The sequence below is a fragment of the Peromyscus californicus genome, unplaced genomic scaffold (genome assembly GCF_007827085.1).
Source record: "Peromyscus californicus insignis strain IS unplaced genomic scaffold, ASM782708v3 Scaffold_11__1_contigs__length_118956290, whole genome shotgun sequence".
In the NCBI taxonomy this organism is placed as follows: Eukaryota; Metazoa; Chordata; class Mammalia; order Rodentia; family Cricetidae; genus Peromyscus; species Peromyscus californicus.
The window spans coordinates 78,791,063-78,813,425 of record NW_026294402.1 but is presented as its reverse complement, the minus strand read 5'-3'; the positions used below and the strand labels follow the sequence as shown (position 1 = coordinate 78,813,425).

Here is a 22,363-nt window from a genome sequence, read left to right as displayed (position 1 = left end):
CAGAGGTGGGGCCCTGGGAAGTGATTGAATTGCAACAAGCTTGACTTCATGGATGGAATAATCATTGATATATTCACAGACTAATGAGCTTCAGGGGAAGGCTTTGTTATAGAAATCTCTCTCTCTTTCTCTCTTTACACACACACACACACACACACACACACACACACACACACACATATATAGAGAGAGAGAGGAAAAAAAAAATATATATATATATATCCCTCCCTCCCTGTCCTCCATTGCTCCTCCACCGTATGCCCCCTTCCATACTTTTCTGACATCCAAGAAACCATGGAATGAAACCTCTGAGACTGAAGCCAAAAGAAATCTTTCTTTCTCTAAGTTGATTTTCTTAGGCATTCTATCATAGTGACAGAAAGCTATTTAACAAAGCATTATAAAATATAGGAAAAATGGCCAGATTCTTGACTGAGATCACATGGATAGGATTGAAGGAGGTCTGAATAAAGGGCAATTAGAGTCAGTTTTGTGTTGCTGTGCAATGATACATATCTGTAGACATCTGGATATGTCTGTGCTGGGGAGATGGGCACAAGAACACGGCAAGAAGAGCCATACACACAAGATTCAAATGCAAATAGGTAACCTTATAGGCCTTTGCTCTGGATTGACAAGGCAAAGTAGTTTATACACATGCTCTTATTTAGTCTTCATATTATCTCTTGGAACAGGAGCTAATATTTATTTTGAAGGTGTAGTTTATGTTAATCTCCAAAGGCTGCTCTAAAAACATACCACAAAATTGGTGACATAAAATAACAGAAATCTGATCCTTCATAATTCTGAAGACTAGAAGTCTGAAATCTAGCAGACTCTTCTCCCTGGAGGTCTTTAGGGGTGTTCTATTTCCTACCACTCTCCCAGCTTTCCTCGTCTCTCAGTAATCTTTGACATGTTGACCTCTAAGAGTAGCCAGACTGTCTTTGTATTTATAGAGCACTGTCCTTTTGTTTTGTCTGTAAGTGACATCTGTGATGGCTGTTCTTGGTTGACTACATCTGGAATTAACTAACCCCCCCCCAAAAAAAATGGAGGGTACATCTGTGACAGATTTTTGCTTTATTTGAAGTGGAAAGACCTACTTCTAATCCAGATCTTTGAGGTAGGAAAACACACCTTTAATCTAGATCTTTTGAGCTGGGAAAACCCACCTCTAATCTGGGCCACACCTTCTACTGGAAGCCTGTATAAGGACATGGAAGAAGGCAGCTTTTGCTCTCTGCCTGCTTGCTCTCGCCTGGCTAGCACGTCCATTCCTTCACTGGCATTAGAGCCTACTTCTTCGGAATTCTGGCATATCCTGAAGACCAGCTGAGGCATGCAGCCTCATGGATTGAACTACTGAAGTCTTGGACCTTCCATTTCATAGGCAGCCATTGCTGAACTGGTTGGACCACAGCCTGAAAGTCATTCTAATAAATCCCCTTTATTTAGAGAGTGAAATTCATTCTATAAGCTCTGTTACTCTAGATAACCCTGTCTAATACAACATCCCTCTGCGTGCTTACCATGAAGCCATCATTCCCATTCAATTTAGGTCTCATTGTATTTGCCAGCATGGCTTGAAATCATCTTTACTGGGTGTATCTGTGAAATTCTATGTGCAAATAACTATCATATTCTGAGAATCCAAGAAACATGTGATTTTGGTGGGAGAAGGGACTAAACAGCTCTACCATAGCCACTACAAGGTTACTGAGACACACACAAACTCCAGGTATTTATTTTTAATTTGAAAACATATATAATAAGTAAATTTGTGATTTAATATATATAATTACAGAACACGAGATTATTAAAAACCTGAAGATTCGGTCTTGAAAAACAGAAGTATAAAAGCATAAAAAATAAAATTATAATAACAAGTAAAGTATACTATTCACAACATATTAAATATAATGAAATGTTAAATTAACAAATTGTAACATGTACCTTAGTTTCTAGAATTTAGTGTATGTAAGTAGATAATAGAAAATACAATAAAAAGTCTATCAGAAAACAAGGAAGGCAAGCCTGACATCCCTTAAATATATACTTTAAAAAAGAGAAAAATCAAAAGAATGAAAAAAAACCATAATAAATGACAGTTACAATGACAAGCAATGTCTTGCCCACAGTGAAGCTATTAGGGAGTGAAAGAGCAGCTTCAGTATGCTGACAGGAAGTGACGTCAACCCAGAATCTGTTTTTGTTTTTTGTTTTTTGTTTTTTTAAACAATAACGAGTTGAGTTCTACGTTTCTCTCCAGCATATTACTCTCCATTCATCGCAACATTTCATTTCTGCTTTTCTTTTGGTTTTCTGGTAACTCTGAGGATTGAATGCAGAATCTCATACATGCTAATAAGGCACTTTCCCAGTTAGACCCCCACCCCACCCCCGACCAGCCCCAGCTTCTAGCCCCATTTCTCCAGGAAGTGTAAGCACGACATGATTCCTTCTATAATGTATTCTGGTTTGTTTGCATTTGTTTCGCATGTCTGCACTCCTCTTTCACTTCCTTCTCTCCTTCCCATTAGCAAAACAGCTTCCATTTTCTTTCCTCTGTTATCTTGTGGGTAGTACGACCATTCCTGTTTTGTTACCGAATACCACAAACGCTACAATTTTCATATCCTCAAACAAGGATACTAACAAAGGCTCTACGCAACTTTGCAGCACTAAGAACCTTCAAATGCTTTGAGGGAAGCACTGGGTGGCGTTTGGCTAACCTCACTTCAATCTCCCCGGGTCTCAGTTCTCACAGCTTGGCTGCCTGGGTACCTTGCCAATGCATTCAAGCACACTTCATATTTTCCCCAGCTCTGTGGTTTGTTCTCAGAATAAAGATTGATTTTATACAAGCTAATCTAAATTCCTAGAAATAAAGCCTCCCATCTAGAGTTGAATCCTAATAAGATTTTAGTTTTAAAAGATTAACATTGAGAGAGTGGTAAACAAAAAGCCAGAGAGCGATGACTTTATCAGAACATTGTAAAGCAACTGTTATCAGTGGAGGAAAGGGCTTTCCTTCCAAACTCATAGAGATTAAACAAAATTGAATGAGAAGAATATTTTAGTATATTTTAAAAGGCAATAACGCTTTAAAAAGATATGCAGTAAAAGAAACATACTAAAAGAAAACTGTAAATGTTACAAATAAATTCCAATTTATCAACAACGGCAAAAAAAAATTAAATGTATCATTTGAACTCAAATGGTTCACTAGATCTTTAATGGTTGAAGAGGGATTCCCCCAGGGGCACATACACAGAGTGTGGGAGTATCAAAAGTGCAGCTAAATAAAGTGCTAATAACCACATTTGAATCAAACAAAATGGACTCAAGGCAAAGGCATTAAGCTAGATAAAATGTCATTATGTAACAATAGAAAGTAATATTTGCCAGGAAAATGACACTATTCTGTAGTTATATGCACCAACTAATATAAAAAGAAAAAAGCAGTAGAAATACAAGAAGAAATGTGTAAAATTCATTTCACCACAGGATATTTTATTATGGCCTTTTGGCAGTTTCTAGTTTAAACAATAAAACATTGAAGACATAGAACACTGCTAGTCAGGTTGTGTGAGGTTACAGTGCAGAAACAAGTAGGCCTTTAAATGGAAGGATGATTCAATGCAAGCTTGTTTCTAATCAGTCAGTCGGCAAGAATCAAAGGTAATTAGAGTCCCATAGAGGCTACTGGGCCTTCTTCATTCAACTTCCCAAAAAGAAATGAGAGAAAAGGAATAAACTTCATGACATATAACTGTCACAGGCAAAATTAATAAGCTGGAAAGAGTGGGAAAATATAAGACCCTTCACTAAGAAGGAAAGAACAATTCTTTGGACTTTAAATGACATTTGGAGGCCATTTAAACTACTTAGAAAATGTGATCACATCTCAAATATTTTCAAAATACCATATAAACTAAATTAGAAATTAGTGATAAAAATGCAAACTAAAAGACACTCCAAACTCTTGTAACTAATAAACAAATTCCTAAATATCCCATGACTGGAAATAAAAAGTCAACATTGTGGAAATTAAAATATTTCAAAGGAAGAATTATCAATATTACTATAATATGCACAATAATATTCTTAGAAATAAACATATAACTTTAAATGCATAATAAAAGCACAGTCATGAAAGTAAATCAATTAAGCATCTACCTTCGGATGTTAGAAAATTAACAAAAGTGCTCTCAAATACCCCCAAAAAAGCATGAAGGAGATAGTAAATAACAAAGAAAAAAGTAAAATGGTGAAATCAATGGCTCAACATACACAAATGTGCTTCTTCACAAGTCTATTAAAACTGACAAGATTCTGAAAAGACTGAGGAAGAAAAGGAAACACACATGTACACATACAAATGGGCTTTCCAGTCTACCAGAGATCAAGTACTCCTGGATTCCCATCAGAACTTACAGGGAAACTCTCACAATGTAGATTAACAAGGATCTAGTCACCTTCCTTGCACGGGAGCCCTGCTCTTCCAAGTGAAAGAATACTGTAAAGAAACAGTGGTGGTACCTGCATTACAACTGTGAAGAAAGTCTAACACCAGCTTCTTGGGGGGTGGTGTCCTTAAAAACCAGGCTGATGTCACTGTTCCATTCCCCCGGATCTCCAGCTACAGCAGAGTCTGTGCTTAGTCGTGCCAATATTGATCGACTTGTCCTTGGAATCTACACTGACCAGGTCTAGATGGCCTTCCAAGACCCACAGTTCATGGATTCTCTGATAACATTCCATAGAATGATGCTAGAACAACTTGATATACAGCTAAGAAAAATGAAACTTCTGGTGTAGCTCACAACACTCTACATACAACACATGAACACGTACATATTTCAGGTAAAGACTTCAGCATAAAAAGTGAAGGGAAAAAATCATCATCATTCTTACCTAGCTGTGAGCCCCGACAGCTACAATAATGACTGGCTTAGCAAAATATGTCTACTAATGCAGTAGTGGCATGGATACTTTGGGAGGAACCAGCCAATTTCTGGATTGATTTAAAGCCCCTATACAAAACAGAAGTCACACTTAGTATATTAACTGGACCAAAAAATTTGGGTCTAAGTTCATGAGTTATGAACTTAGGTGTCCTGCTGCCTGTTCTTACAGGACCTAGCTACATGTTTTAGACACCAAGAATAAACTTCTCTCAAGTTCCTTAGAATCTATATTACTGGCTTCGGTTTGCCACATATACAAGAAGGTTCATTCAAGCTTGGACTCCCATAATTAAAAACATTACACCAGGAGGGGTGCTATGGTTTGAATATGAATTTTGTCCGCCAAGGGTAGACACATTAAAGGTTTGGTTTCCATCATGGTGATAATGAGAGGTGCTTTGGACCTTTGAGAGGTACAGCCTGAGAGAACATTGTAAAAGAAAGAGTGGAAGCAGTGTAAGAGCTGGAGGATGGGAAGGAGTGTCACGAAAAGGCTGCCATCCAGATATGACATAGCAACACCATCATGAACACAAAGCAGCAATGGATACCTGTACGACACTGAGCATGCAACATTTCATTGTAAAGAGAGAAGGTACCGCTGAGGTGCCACCCCTTTCTGGGGAACTAAGGACTACTAATAGTTGCTAGAGAAAGGGGTGTCATTTTCATTGATGGTGTAGTTTCTGGGTTGTTAAGTAAAAAATGGTTCATAAGGGAAGTAAGGGGATAACAGAGGATAAGGAGGGTGAATATAATAAGACTACATTGGGCACCTGTATGAAACTGTCAAGATATTTTAAAAAGTAAAAGAAAAAAAGACACAGGTCTCAATGGGAGAGCCTTAGCTCCTTAGAGGCATGTCCTTGAGAGAGATTGTGGGATCTTGCCCACTATCTCTCTCTCTCTCTCTCTCTCTCTCTCTCTCTCTCTCTCTCTCTCTCTCTGTCTCTCTCTCTCTGCTCTTCTTCAGGGCTCTACCATTTGGTCAAATGCACTCACAATGATGCCACACCCTCACCAGGGAACACATAAATTAAGACACCTTTCTTGAACTTGAACCTCCAAAACTGTGAAACAAGTAAGTTTTCCTTTCAAATAGTTGCCTGAGTTTTCCCTGATAGTAACACACAGCTGATGAATAAAGTCAGTGATGAGGTTTCCTCTGTTGGAGATCATTTTCTTCACCAGTCCCACATTTCCAGTCTTGCCTACCATGCAGGTCCCAGAGCTAATTCTAACTCATTTACGAACCTCTTCCTACTGCCTGGTCACATAGCTACTAGACCTTCTGAACACCGGTTACAGGTGAACTTCACCCTCACTGTCTGTTATTTAAATTAGGTCTCATAGTTAGCACTTCCAAGAATTTGTGTCATGTCTTGTTGTATGGTCATGGCCTACCTAAGTGTATAAAACATACACAGAAAGTAGTTTTAAATGAATATACAAATATATGCATATCATCCCACCCTTAAGGGATAAGTCTATGCCACAGTTACCTTTGTATCTTGACATAAGTGTTGGAGGAATTAATGGAGTCTAGTTGCCTTCATCTTTAATTCTACAGAGATTACGTAGTTTGCCCTGAAATTACAGCATCGAACATTCACTAGCAGTCACTCTCAGCTCCAACAACTGTTGTATAACTTTTCTTTTCTTCTTTTTTTTTGCCTCACCCCCCCCAACTCCACTAATAGTGCGCCTGCTAAGTAACAAGTTCAGCATCTCACTACAAAAGGAAAAAATTAAGGCATCAAGTCCACTTGATGACAGGTTCACTGAGAGCATACATTTGGATGAGGTGATTCATGCAAAGTACAATTTCCATGAGAGATCAGAAGCCTAGCGTCTCATTGGTAGAGAAAATTAGTTTTTAATGGAAAGTGAATATGTTACATAGAAAAATTATGGAACAAACATGACCCTAAAGTGCCCTGACCTTTAAAATCTGAGCAAAACACTTCTAAGCATAGTTCAAAAAATATAACATTTCTCGGCTCATTAGTTGATAAGTCAGTTTGAGGAACATTAGCACACGTAATTCTGAAGCTGATCCAAGAAAGAAATTGAAGTTTCCATGGCTACAGAGTTCAGTGGGGAAATGAAAAGGCCATTAGATACTTTGCAAGCAAAATATCACTTCTGGAGTATAATTTCCTTTGTCACCAAAGACAGTTTTTCTATGGAGAGAGATCCAATAGCAAGAGGAAAGACCCTGGGAGTCCCCTGGACTGCATTCCTGAAAAGTAAATTTTGAAGTTGAAATACAGATTCTTTATTTTTCCAGCTTTATTAAGGCATGATTGACAAACAAGAATCTGCATATATTTGAAACCTACCACATGATATTTTGAGAGAATATACACACTGTGAAATTACTGTCACAATCAACCTAACGGACATATCTATTCCCCCATATGTCACGCTTGTGTGAACGCATATGATGGGAACCCTGGAGATCTAGTTACTTCATAAAGTATGTGATACATTTTTTGAGAAGAAGTCTCTTACTATGTCACCAAGTTGGTCTTGAAATTGTGAGATCAAGTCACTCTCAGGGTGACAAATGCCTGGAGTAATAGGTATACACCATAATATCTAGCTTTATGATACATTTATTGTCAACTACAATTAATAGGACAGACTTCATTCACCTCTTCTAACAGTATCTAAAACTTCAAAGCTCCCAAATTTAGCTTGTTCATTCTCATAAAATCCAAACAATGGCATGCCTTTTTCCTACTTTTTTCCAAAATCCTATTGTAAATAATACATATAGAGAAGAAACCAATGTAATGTAAGTATATACATATGTATATATAATTAAAGGTAAATACATAGTGGTGTGTGTGTGTGTGTGTGTGTGTGTGTGTGTGTGTGTGTGTGTGTGAAGAGAACCAGACATTGCTGTTTTTGGAACTTATCCCATGTTTTGAATGAGTAAGCAGAAACGACCTACTGGAAACAAGAAATTCACAAGATGTCAGCTCTGTAATGCGTGTCAAAGGACCTCTAACTTAAATCACACATGTTTTTAAACTCCTCCTTTTATATCTTCCTAGTACATTTCCATTCTCCCTGCAGTTCCAGCCACAGAGGCAGTTGATAAAGTTACAGCAGCTAGAGCAACAGACACTCTTCATGTCCAGCTTCTGTGTTTGGTTTGGCTACTGTGCTATGAACTGTACCTCTGTACCCAGGTCTGCTTCACCATCAGGAAATCTAACATTCCCTGCACACATACAGCAGCAAACCAGAGAGTAAAGAGATTCATTTGTCAAGTCCACACACCTCCTAAATGTGCAGTTTGTGCCAGAGTATGCCACTACTGAGCAGATGGCTGATACATGTATATAATGGAACCTACCTGTCTAAGGAATGGGGCATAGAATCAGAGACAGCTCTAGTATTCTAAAATTTCAACCAGAAGGAGTATAAGTATTGATGCTTCTGAACACAGAAATGATAAAAACCAGAAAAGGGCAAGTTCTTGATGGAAAAGTACTACATCAGTTAGACTTCAGACATGTTCAACGGTGTTTGGTGGGCCAGCATTTTGTCCAACAGAAGACATTTTGGTATTTGAGTCTGTTTTTCATCATTTGTAAGGCCATGAGGTTGAAGAATTGAAAAGATAAATGAATGGTTGACACAAAGTAAAAACATGTCTCTGGGATGCATATGCCCATCCAGTGATTCTCAGCTTTACCCACTTGGGTATGCTTCCTGTAGACTTCCACTAAAGCAGCAAAAGGCTTGTGCAGGATAATACAGTCATACTTTGAACCAGCTCTATCTATCTTTTTCCTTTTACATTTAGCAAGTTGTCTTCCCACCTAGTGTGAGGCGCTGCCAAACAAGCTGGATGAGCCACATTGAAATGTAGAGTAGTTTTTTTCCCCTTGGTGTCCTCTTGGCCAAAAGACAGAAGGAGGAGAAAATGAACAGGCCAGTGTCATTTCCCTCAACTTTCCCATTATTCTGCCTAAACATGGGTTATGTGGTCAAGTATAGGCACCTACCAAGCAACAGAAGTGTCTTTCAGCAGCTCTTTGTTATGGGGTGTCTTTCTGTACACTGTGAATATGTGTTGCTCTGATTGGTTGATAAATAAAGCTGTTTGGCCTATGGCAGGGCAGGATGGAGCCAGGTGGGAAAATCCAAGGGAGATGTGAAAGGAGAAAGGAGAGGCAGGGAGACGACAGCGCCAGCCCACTGTCCAGGGAGCAGCATGTAATGGCACACAGGTAAAGCCATGGAACACATGGTGACATTAAGATTAGTAGAAATGGGCAGAGTTTAGTTATAAGGGCTAGCTAGCAAGAAGTTTGAGCCATAGGCCATGGCCATGCAATTTGTAATTGATAAGCCTCTCTGTGTTTATTTGGGTCTGAGCAGCTTCAGGACTGAGCAGGATGCAGGAAAATGTCCAGCTACAGCTCATCACCAGAAAATGACTCCAGCAATAAAGCTTCCCTATCATTAGTTATTGTGCATCCCTGATCATGCCTCTTTCCTCTCATACTGACTACCCAGTGTTTACTGCCCTAATAGAGTATGGGTACTTAATTCTGCCCAAGGCACTATCTTCTTGACAGCAGCTAGACCATGGAACCAAGATGGAATGTAGTTGTGAAGTCTAATGGGTAGCCTGAGATGAAATTCTTCAGATACTATGTTAACAGAGTAGGATGGAGGCAATGTGAGAGCAAGGGATAGTGGTCTCCTTCTGCTCATCCCTGAATAGCCTCCATTCAGCAGGACTGGGGAGAATAATTACTATGGGATACTGCATTTTCTTCCTTTTGAAACAGAGTAATCATCCTTATCTTAAGGCAGGTGCTAACTCATTACTTTTTTTTTAATTCAGCAAATACTGTGGAGTCACTGGAGACACAAAGCTGACAAGGCTCCAGCTATGAAGGGGGGTTAACAGTCTGGATGAGGAGCCATATTAGAGATGCAGGCATGTGTGCCTGATGGAGGCAGACTCCAGAGCGTGGGAAGGCACCTAACTAAACTATCAATGGGAAAACAGGGAAATGTAGTAGGGGAGGCAAATGAAGTAGGGGAGGCAAGAATTTTCTATAAAGAGGAGTGAACCCAAGGGAGTACCAGACAGATATTCCAGGCATAGATAATAGCAGTCAGCCAGACACTGAAGCTTGCTAACTGCACACTTTTGCACGTACCAATTTATCTGAGTCTCATCATTTCATGTATAAAGAGAAGAAAATAAAACTGTTCTGTAAGGAAGTTGTAAAATTAAATGAGATGATACGTGCTCAGAGCTGTGGTATATAATTTCCAGGTAACAGTTATTCTTCTCTAAGCCTTGAGAACTGCCAAACCACATTATCTCTGCTATTTATAGATAGGACCTATAGTAAACAGCAAGGAGTTTGGAAAATTTAATAACTTTCAGATTTTTCAAATGCAAATACAATCAGATTATGAGACACTAGAAATTCTCAAGGCTTTTGGTTAAAGTTGGGCCATCCATGTCCTTTAAATACTACTTGTCTTCTTTATTTTGAGATGAGGCTTCCATTCATCCCTTAGTTTCAGCATGCATCCATATCTGCATTCTGAGTACAATGAGTCTGTTTGAGGTTCACCAAGTCATAAGAATCACACACCCTTTTTTATTGCCAAAGGAAAAGATGCTATCAAACTCCAACACAGCTTGAGCTCAAATGGAATAGCCTTTCAATTCTGAGCAATTTTTCAATTTGACTAGAAAGACTCATATCCCCCTCAAAAATTCAGTATTTTCCAAAGAGAAAAATGCAGCAAACATGTCTCTTTTTACTTCACACATAAGGATGAGGCAAAATGGCTGTTTAATAACAAAACCATAATTCATACCAGATTACTCAAAATATGTTTGCACACATTTAAGGCTTACAGATAAATCTAATTTGCAAAAATATGTGATTTGCTGTTCCTCACTTACTCATCCTTCTTTCCTTTACTTGTAGATGGGTGTCACTCCTAGGCCCTCTTAGGAGTCCTGTAGAATTCAGAAAGGCTGTCTCTAAGGCAGTTGACAAATCCTATTTCTCATGCAATGACTGCAGGACAGAGACCTGAGAAGATACTTGTGGTGGTATGCTCATGGCACTTGACAGTCTTCACAGACTCCTGGCAGAACTACAGACAAATCATCCCAGGGTGCATGTGGAAGAAGAGACTTTATGGAATGATCAAGTCCTCTTGGCAATGTGTGGCTACTGACAGCCTCAATTTGATTCCCACAAATGGGAAGCATTAGGCCCTGCACTCTGGATTCCACATGCCTTCCCCAAAGCTGTGAATGTGGAATTGTGCATTTCTAGGGCTTCAAATGCCATAGGCACAGAAAGTCTCCAAGAATAGTGAAAACCCCTCCATTGTACTTTAGAAATACATAGAGAGGACTCTTGGAACACTGTGGACTTTGGAACAATGATTTTCAACTATTTCTGGTCAATTATCTACTACCCACCAACTACACCCATGAATGGGATAGGAGTAGAGAGGATATATCATCTATACACAGCTGACCAGCCTCATCTGGCCTTTAGTGACTCCAAACTGAAACAAGATCATTAACTTCCCTTTGAGTTAATTAAACAGAAAAATAGCTTATCCTAATATTTATTTTTTGAGTGCCAACCATGTACCAAATGCTGAAGAAGATGCTAGGAACAAGATGTTGAAAATACATAATTCCTGTCCTTAAAGAGCTCTTGGTGGGGTGTGGAAGAGTAACTATTTTTACTTACATCCTGTGAAGTATAAACATATCAGGTGTTATTCTGGTAAAAATGAGGTGCATGTGAATCAGATCTTAGAGGATAAGGAAAAGGTTTTCGAAGTAAATGCCCTTTCAGGTACAAGGACGGGAGAGAACAGGCAGATATATGCGCAGAAATTGTTCCACACAAAAGGAAGAATACATGCAAAGCCACAAGGGAAAGATAAGGGAATGGCCAGTTTAGTAACTAAGCATTTCAATACAATGGTCTGGTAGAGTATAAGAAACAGGGCAAGAACTGAAGCTACAGAGTCTGAAAGCAGTGCAAAGGAATCAAAGTGTCCAGGGTATTTTATTCTGTGATCACATGTTTGAACTTTATAAGGATGATAATAAACTTTCAAAGGAACTCAATCAGGTGAGATGAATGATTGCATGTGTATGTCATAAAACTTTGGAACATGGAAGGAGCCAGAGGAAACACTTAGGAGTCTGGAGCAATGATTAGGTATGATGTTATGGTTTGAATCTGTGACACAGGTTTTTAGGATGATTAGTGAGCTTTGGGTAGTGGGGCCTAACTAGAGGAAGTTAGTGGCTAAGGCCAATCCTTCAAAGTTGGTGATGGTTAGTTATTACTGATTGACATGCCACACCTTCCCAGCCTCAAACTGAAAGCCAAAATTAAACCTCTTCCTTTAGGCTGCTATTGTTGGGTGTCTCATCACAGGAAACAGAAAAATAACTAGTACAGGGTTATATTGTCCCTGTCTGCTTCCTCTCACCCATTGCTCCCCAGGCAACCAGGAGGTAAACAACTCTCTTCCAATCATGTGTTCCTGCTCACAGTCTAGACCAAGCACCCGCTGAGTGAACATGGACTGAATACTGTGCAACAGTTAGTCCAAATAAATCGTTCCTCCTTTAAATTTCCCATCAGATTTTTTTCCCAGTGATTAAAAAGTCACTAAGACATATCGGTGCCTGAATTATGACACTGACAATGGATATGGACAGAGAGTCATAAACAGGACAGATGATTAGAATGTTAAGTCTTAAAGATTATTTGTAAAGAATAATGGAGACAAATGAATCAAGAATGAGACCTAGGCTTTTAAATTAAGCAGCTAAATGGTGCTATTCATTGGTGCAGGAAGACCAGAGAGGCAAAGCAGAAAATAATGAGTTCATATTTTATATGTTATTTTAGTGTGCTAGAAGGTTACCAATTTTTTTAAAATCTAGTAAGAAGTTGTAACTATAGATTTAGATTTTTAACCTCCATAAATATAGATGTCATTGAATCTTCACCTTATTTGTGGTACTTGACATCATAACTAGGTGAAATCACCGAGGTCCATATGTGCAAGATCATGACAAAATGCAGAAAGACTAACTATTGAGTGATCAGTCAGGAAATCAGAGCTATCAAACATCACAGTAGAAAAATTACCCAAGAGAGGAAAATCTCAGAAGCCAAGAGTTTCCCAGAGAAGGGTTCAGTCCACGGTGCCAAATGCTACAGGGCGGTCAAGGGAGATAAGGTCTAAGATGTGTCCATTTGACTCAGGGTTGTCTCAGGCCAAGATGATAAGTCCTTCTCCAAAAGTATCATCTCAGCAGACTTTGATTCTGTCTGGAATACAGCTCATCAACTTTCCACATTAGCAACACATGCGCTGGGCCACTTGTAATCCACAACTGAGACAAACTGTCCAGTTACACAGCTACAAGACTCCTTGACATTAATGTTTTGAAGATAAACCTGAAAACTGAACTTTTTTGAACAAAAAGAGCTTGGGATGTTTTCATTTTCCTTCGCTATCAAGTAGTGAGCCAATGCTTGGGCATTCTTCACTCAGAGATGTAATAAATTCATCTACTGTTTAGGGTGGGGTATTCCAGAAGTCTCTCTTGCTACATGTCCTTGCAGTGAAGTTCAAGTAGAGTTTCCTGGGAACTGTGATTTAGGCACGAACTTCTACATTAATACTTTTATTAGTATTTACATATACATTTTAATAAAGAAAATTCTTAGCCAAGTTTGCTTTTGAAAGTTGCATGTACAATTTTATGATTAGCTAAAATATGTGAACTTTGATGCAGAACTGTGTGAAGCATACTCAATATTGGTGATAACTAAACTAGAAAATTAGAGCATGGTTTTTCCAGGAAGTTCAAAGTTTTTTCTCTGTGCATCTTGGCACTTAATGTATATAATACAGACAAGGGATAAGTATAGTTCTCAACTTTTCACACACAGAAGCTATTAATGTAAGCCATTATTTCCTCCTAATTCATTATGAAACTGCCCTCAAAACTATGGTAGCACATAGGAAAATGTGTCTCCTGCCAATATTTTTCGTCTTACATTCCAGTTCTACTGACAGTAGATGATCTTTATCTATTTGGGATGGCGTAGGAAATGTCTTATGGATCCAAGTTGTCACAATTAATTGGAGTCACTCAACTCATCAAGGGATTCCATGCTGTTACATAAGCTTGCAATTCGACCTTTGCAAAAGGAGTAAGAATGTTAGTTACATATTTGAAAATAAATGTGATGCCATAATTCTGTCTCCACAAAACCCCCATGTTGCCAGCTTTCCACAAAAGTATTATCAATGGTCCAAACAGTCCATAAATTACATATATTTAGTTGAATTTATTTAGTTTACAGTATGTAGAGTTTTTATTGCAGTAAAGGTATCTACTTTGATGTCTGCCTTCTTACCTCGTTTTCAAGCACACAATAACATTTAGGGTAACTGATTACTACACAGTGGATCTCAAGGCTCGCCTTGCTCCACTGCAGCTACATTACCCATTGAATAGGAAAGTTTTATTCTCCCAAGCCCCTTGCAGACACCATCTTATGCTCTGAGTCTATGAATTAGACTGTTAGATTAACCCTAGGGAAACTATGAAGTATTAGTGGCTGGCATAGTGTTCTCTGAATCTATCCATTCTGCTGGGAATTCAAGAATCTCTTTTTTAAGTCTGAATAATACTGTAGCTTACTTATGTGCCACATTTCCTCTTGTCTGTCCATAACTGGCAGGCATTCTCAGTGTTTTCACATTGTGGCTACAGTGAAATCGTGCTGAAAAGAACGTGAGTGCTCATATCTATTTGAAACCCTTACAGTTGAGGCTGCTCAATCACATGGAAATTTTGTGTTTACTTTTTTGAGAAACCATTGTGCTGTCTTCCACAGCAGCTGACCATCTTTCATTCCCAGCAACAGTGTACCAGAGTTCCCCTTTACTCATACTCTCAACATCCATCGTTTGCTCTTCTTGATGACACTCATCCTGGAAGGTATGCAATAATAAAACACTATCATTTTTTACTTGCATTTCTCCAACAGTTAGTGACACTAATTGTGGTGGTTTAAAGAAGAATGCTCCCCCATTGGTTCATATATTTTAATACTTAGCCATCAGGGGGTGACACTATTTAGAATTAGGAGGTGTAGCCTTGTTGGAGTAGGTGTGGCCCTGTTGGAAGAAATTTGTAACTGGGGGTTTGGGGAGCCCAAGCCAGGCCCAGGATCTCTCTCTCTCTTTTCCTGCTGCAGATACAGATTTAGAACTCTCAGCTCCTTCTCTAGCACCATGTCTGCCTGAGTGCCCACTGTGATGACAATGGACTATACCTCTAAACCTGTAAACAAACCCCAATTAAATGCTTTTGTTTATAAGAATTACTGTGGTCATGCTGTCTCTTCACAGTCCTGACTAAGACACACATTTGTAGCTTGGTTTTGGTTTTCATGAGAGTTCAGTGGTATTTTGCTTTTCTCTCCTATGGAACTACTTAGGAATTCTGGACATTAGGGGAAAAAATGAACACATAGGTATGAGCCATTTTTTTTCACTTTCAGTGTCCACATTTAGCCAAGCACTATCAATAACAGTAGCTGTCATTTATGGGTTACTGTGTATCAGTTGACCATGTTTATTTGTAGCTACAACCATAAGTGGGCTTTCAATTACAAATGTGTGATATATGAAACACCCAAAGCTTAAAGGGGTTAAATAATGTACTTCCAGTTCACTTAGCAAGTATCCCACCCTCAACTCCAGAGCTCATACCATCAGGCACAACATTACACTGCTGTCTCCCCAGGGATCTTGATCCTTTTCTGTCCACTAAATAGTAACTGTCAAATGAAGACATTCACAAGCATGCTCAAATTCACATAAAATATCCAGCTTCTGTTAAATGCCAGGTGCCCACAAATGCTTTTTCTTCAAAACTTCTTTCTGGCTCTTTCCTCAGCCCATGATGTGAAATTAGGTTGCTGCTGATGGACTTATTATATACCATTCCCATCCAAGAATAAGAGACGCTTCCTTTGATGTTGAAAAAGTGTGTGGAACAAATTAACATGACTGGCAAATCAGTGCTTCCTTCAACACAGTTGGCTTTTCCATGGGAGCATGCTCCATTCATTCTTTCAGCACGTCCTGCCGAGTGCCAATAACTGAACCTACGCTAGCTCTGGGGAAAACAAGAAAGAGGGTGAAGACTGCATCTCTGCTCTTTAAAAAGACAGTCCATCATCTGGAAAGGGAATCAACTAAAACCAATGTCCATATACAATCTAAATACAATGCTTTCTAAACTACTTAAAAATGCTAAAAATAGAAGAGAGGTGAAGGAACTGCCCACATTCCAAGATGTACAAGACCTTTATCTGTCATCTTAAGACAAAGATGAAATGGGAAGCATTGGCCTTTGATTTCCTGACCACTAGCACTTCCATATCTTTGAAGTTTGTAGAGGCAGAAATGGGCCACAAATAGGAGGGGGAGGCAGGGTAGGTAGCAATGTTTAGTTGTCCTGGTAACTGTGACAGGTCTCAGCCTTCAGCCAATAGTAACTAGAGTTTTATAGTCTTCTGCAGAACTCTACACAATTAAACATCAGTTTAAGTGACTGCATTAGCTGAGGCGTTCCAAAGAGAGAAGGAGCGAGCCAGTAGCCATAAGCTGGCAGACAGAGGAGGGAAAATGTGCTCTGAATACCCAGTGAGTCACCACACAGACATAACGGAGAGGGTGCCAATTTTGCCTGACAGTGTGCCAGAGCCCCAGCTCTGAGCGGGGTCAGGATTTGCATAGGAGGTAAAGTCTGCTGCCATTTAATAGTCAGCCTGCAGTATCAGATGAGTGGTTAGGATTCCTAACACTTGTGTCAAGGACTGAATTCTCATGGTTCTGAGGTTCTAGGTCTGGCCTCCAGAATGTAAAAGTCTGCAGTCCCACATGGGTGGCTGACCATCAAAGGCCCCATTGAGATGTTCCAAACTCACACCAAGAGCATGATATTCCATAGTTCTCATTCAAGTCACATTTCAGCTGTGATTGCTTAGTGGCCCATTTCCACTTAACATGTCACCAGATTCATGTACACACTTCTTGTTTACTGACTATTCAAGGAGTGTAGGAAATAGGTTTATATTATGTGTGGTTGGTCCATGAATCGGCATGTGATAAATAAGCCCAGTTGAGTTATTCTCCAAGAACAACAAAGTAATTTATTGTGGCAAACATAGACACAAAATGGGAAAGTGTATGTCTGTCACCATAGCATAACAAACTCATCCTCTGCCCCATAAGAAAGCACATGGATCATGAGTGAAAATGTGGTTTTCCCAAGAAAGGAAGAATTCTTTTCTTTTCTAAACATAGATAGGAAATGAATGCATTGACATTACAACTTTCATACCTTTTAAGCATAAAAAATCTGCTAAGAAGGTATCAAGAATAAAATAAGAATCTTCACAAGGGTGGAAGAGATGGCCCAACAGGTAAGAGTGCTTACTGGTCTTCCAGAGGACCCAAATTTGTTTCCCAGAACCCACATCAAGCAGATCACAGCCACGTGTAACTCCAGCTCCAGGAGATTTAATATCTTCTTCCGGTCTCCATGGATGCCAACACACATGTGGCAAATATTCATACAGACACATACACATAAATAAAAATAAGTCTTTAAAAAAGAATCTTCACAGGTAGTAATTCAATAAGAATCTGTATCTTATTTATTTTTGTTTATGTATGCAGGTTCAGAGGTCAGCCTCCAGTGTTGGCCATCAAGACCTGTCTACCTTGTCTGTTAAGACAGGGTCCTACACTGGACTCTGGGACTCATAGGTTAGCCTAGGTTGGCTGTCCAGAAAAACCCAGTGATCCACCAGTCTATGCCTCCCCAACACCGTGATTAAAAATACACACTACCATGTCTGGCCTTTTATATTGAAGCTATGGAATTAATTCAGGTCTTGAAACTTACATAACAAGCATTTTACTGATTGCATCATCTCTCCATTCCCAAAAGTGCCACTGTCTTACTGTTTATTAAGAAATGTGGGGATATAGCATTTATGGAAGAAAGAACTGCCAAAGTATCTTCATAAATTACCATGTACATGTTTTTTGTTTGGATTTTGGTTTTTGTTTGTTTATTTTTTTAAGGTTCTTTCTTTTCTGGTGGGTAAGGTACTGAAACTACAATAAAGAAAAGTAAGATCAAATCCCTTCTTTGTACTGCATAGTACAAAGACAAATGCTTTTTACAAGACTAACAAATGACCAATAACACATGAAAAGATGTCCATCATCTTTATCATCAGAGAGACGCAAATACAAAACACACTAAGGTTCCATCTCACCTCAATCAGAACAGCTATTATCAAGAAAATAACAACACACACCTGTGAGAATGCAGGATACTTATGCACAGTTGGTGGCAATACAAGTTAGTGCAGCTACTTTGGATATCAGTACAAAGGGTTTTCAAAAAAACTAAAAATAAGAACACCATGTGATCCATCTTGACCACTCCTGGGTGTAGACCCAATGGAATCAAAGCTAGCATACACAGAGCTCCCTGCATTTCCTTGTTTATTTCAGCAGTACTCATAATATCTAAATTATGAGATTAGCCCAGTTATCCATCAGAAGATGGATAAATAAAGTGCAGTAAACCCTAAAGAAGATTGAAGTTATGTTTTTCACAGGAAAACAGATGGAATTAGAGGTCATCACCTTAAACAAATTAAGCCAAGCTCAGAAAAATAAATACTGCATGGTTCTTTTAGGAACAGAATCTAGATTTTTTTTAATGGACATAAAAGTAGAAACATGACTATTAGAGAAAAAGATAAGTATATAAGGGAGAGTAATACCACATAAATATGATAAAAATATTTATATGAATGCAGGAAAGTATCAGACCAATTATATATTATTAATATTTAAATATATATTATTTATATTATATATTATTAATATTAAATTATTAAACATTATTGTCATAAAACTAAAAAGTAATTTTAAAAACAATGAGTCGGGGCACTTTGAAGGCCTAACTGTCACCTGCTACTACAAATGCCTTGAATGACTAGTAGCATGAGAGCAAACACTTTCTCAGTTCACTTGGTTGAAAGTGGGGTCATCTTTAGGAGATAAGACATGTAAGAAACAAATAAAGAAGAAACGACAATGAAAGTGAATAATTATAATTATAAAGTTGTAAGAGTCCCAGAATTTATAGAACTCTTGGGAGTGACCATGCAATCCCCAAAGGATGTGAGGCAATGGTATCTGTTTCGGCAGATGAGATAACCTCAGCTTACAACTGAAATCCATAAAAGTATGTTTGCATCTATATACTTCTCCTCCCATCTCCCACACATACAACCCTGGTCTTGAAGGTCATTACTCATGAGAGGATAGGACCAGGATGTATGTTCACAATGTTAAAAGCCACATGATTGCATGTGCATGAGACAAATGGAGGAAAGACTAGATGGATGAAAAATTGATGATTGATAGATAGATAGATAGATAGATAGATAGATGATAGATTCATAGATAGATAGATAGACACATGATAGATAGACAGATAGATAGATAGATGGATAGATAGATAGATAGATAGATAGATAGATGACAGATAGATGATAGATGATAGAAACGTAGATAGATAGACACATGATAGATAGATAGATAGATAGATAGATAGATAGATAGATAGATGACAGATAGATGATAGATGATAGAAACGTAGATAGATAGACACATGATAGATAGATAGATAGATAGATAGATAGATAGATAGATAGATAGATGGATGGATGGATGGATGGATGGATGGATGGATGGATGGATGGATAGATAGATAGATAGATAGATAGATAGATAGATAGATAGATAGATAGATGGCAGATAGATAGATGATAGAAACGTAGATAGATAGACACATGATAGATAGATAGATAGATAGATAGATAGATAGATAGATAGATAGATAGATAGATGATGGATAGAGGACAAGGCCCTTCCCAACATGGGTGATGAGAAAAGAGATACAAAGTGAGAACCCCCAGCTCAACCCTGCAGGACAACTAGAATCAGAACGATTTGTTGAAATTAAAAAGCATGTATGAGAAACACAGGAAAGCTCAAATCATAAGAGAGCGTCAAAGATAAGTACCTGGGACACAGAGAGAGAAGGACAATCCAGGGACAGACAGAAGATGGACAGCAAATACTCGTGAAAAGCATGGATGGTCTGAGTCGACACTGGAGGACCTGGCCTGAAATTGCAGGGTGGGGATACTGTTTCTGTGTGGTCTTACAGATAAATCTATATACATATTCCAAGGGTCTCCGGGCCGTCATCTCCTGAGATCCCATCTGGAAAGTTAGTTATAGCGTCCAGACTTGCAAACAACACTCAGCTCCATCCAGGTCTCTGTGGAAGATTAGAGGTCATGAGGCCTGTAGTCCTGACTTCTGTTGTTTACCAGAACTACTGAGCTTCAGCCCATTTACCAAAAAAAAAAGCTTCAAGCCTAAAATTCCCACAGCTTCACTAAACACAGTCTTCAAGAGTAAATTGGATCACATATGAGTAGCAATGCCTTCCAGATCAATGAATTACCATGCCTCGGCGGTGTGTGGCCAACACTTTTGTCAGGCCACCAAAGGGGGAGAAAAAAAACCACAAGTGTGACTAATTGCAATTAGAGAGAACAATGACCCAGGAACACCCTTTGTGGGAGGGAGAGAGCTGATGTGGAGTTTTTGTCTCAGGAGAGTTCATAGCCAGTCTCTTCACGTTTCTGTGCTTCTGACTTAGCAGGGACCTTACTTCTTAAACTCCTCTGGGCGTGTATGGCTGTTCTTCCTTTCCTATGCTCACAAAGCTGCCTCCACAACATCCATGCACTCATTTCTGATGCCCACACTACCTTCCAGACAGCAGAAGGGAAGGTGCATATGGCAGCCTGTGGGAGGCAGACTCTTTCAGGAATGACATATGAAACCGTTTCTCTAGAACCCTGGTTCTCAACCTTGCTAATGCTACAACCCTTTAATACGGTTCCTCATGTTGTGCTCCCCCCCAACTATAAAATTATTTTCATTGCTACTTCATAACTGTAATTTTGCTACTCTTATGAATCGTAATATACATTTCTTTTGGAGATAGAGGTTTGCCAAAGGGGTCTCAACCCACAGGTTGAGAACCACTGATCTAAAACTTGTCGCACCATAGCAGGGCGCCATATAAAGAAAAGAAGAAATTCCAAGCAGAGCCTTCCTTGAGGTTCTGTTTGTGGGAAGCAAGACAAGCAGTGTGGAGCTGATCAAACTGGTGTCCCATCACCTCAGAGCCTTGCTTCTTGTTCAGAGCCAAGCAGACTGTCCAACTAAGCTGGTCTCTGTTTTCAGGAAGCCCCGATTATGGAGCCACAGTTTGTTGGTCATTAACACCCTCTGCCAAATATCTGTCATCTTTCTGAGACCTGCAATGCAGTTAGATTGTACTAGCCTGTCGCTTGTTTGTCTCTTACCCCTTGAGTTGCTCTTGGGACTACCTTTGTCCACAAAATAGGAGAAAGGTCATTCACAATATAGGCAGGGACTTTCAGAGTAGACACATCTCCTACCTTCCCTTTACTGCTGCCACCACAGTAAATCGTGTGTTTCCCTGGCTAGAGGCAGGGACCAGAGATGAGGAGCTGAGCACCCTTCTCCTCTGTTTAACCATACCAGAAGCAAGCAGGAAAAGGAAAGGTACCTGTGCTCTGTGCTCTTTCTAACCACTGAGATTTCAAGGGGCTTAGTGCCTGTAGCATAACTTGGTCTGTCTAAATGGCTCCACAGATTTTTTTACAATACTATCTCAGTTGCTTTCCTTTTTTTCTTTTCTTTCTTGCTTGGTTGCTTTTTTTCTTTTTTCTTTCTTTCTTTTTTTTCTTTCTTTTTTTTTTGGTTAGGGGAAAGCTTGAACCCAGTCCCCCAACTATCACAAATTATGCAGTCAAGTTTTTTGAATCTGGGAAAATCACAGGGTTCAACACATCTGGAGCTCAATGGATAAGCCTGGCTTGGGAAAACCACCTTCATAGTTGTGGCACTTACCCTGCTAGGTAAGTATCACAGTTTATTTTCTATTGCTGTGCTAAAACACCATAAACAAGGAAACTTTAAAAGGAAGCACTTAATTGAGCTTAAGGTTTTAGAGAGATAGTCCATGGTGGCAGAGTAAAGCATGGTGTGGGGAGCAGAGGAAGGCCTGAGAATGTGAAGTTCTGAGTGAATGTGTGTTGTTGACAAGAGCCCACCTT

General features: G+C 39.1%; 1 protein-coding gene and 1 non-coding gene across 2 annotated transcripts in view; both read right to left on the bottom strand.

Moving 5' to 3' along the window:
* The window catches only part of Bckdhb (branched chain keto acid dehydrogenase E1 subunit beta), a 297,770-nt gene that overhangs the window by 34,424 nt on the left and 240,983 nt on the right, over positions 1-22,363 (bottom strand). The window lies entirely within an intron of this gene.
* LOC128105972 (U1 spliceosomal RNA) lies at positions 22,010-22,173 on the bottom strand. The gene has a single exon (XR_008216557.1). It is a non-coding gene; the product is annotated as a U1 spliceosomal RNA (small nuclear RNA).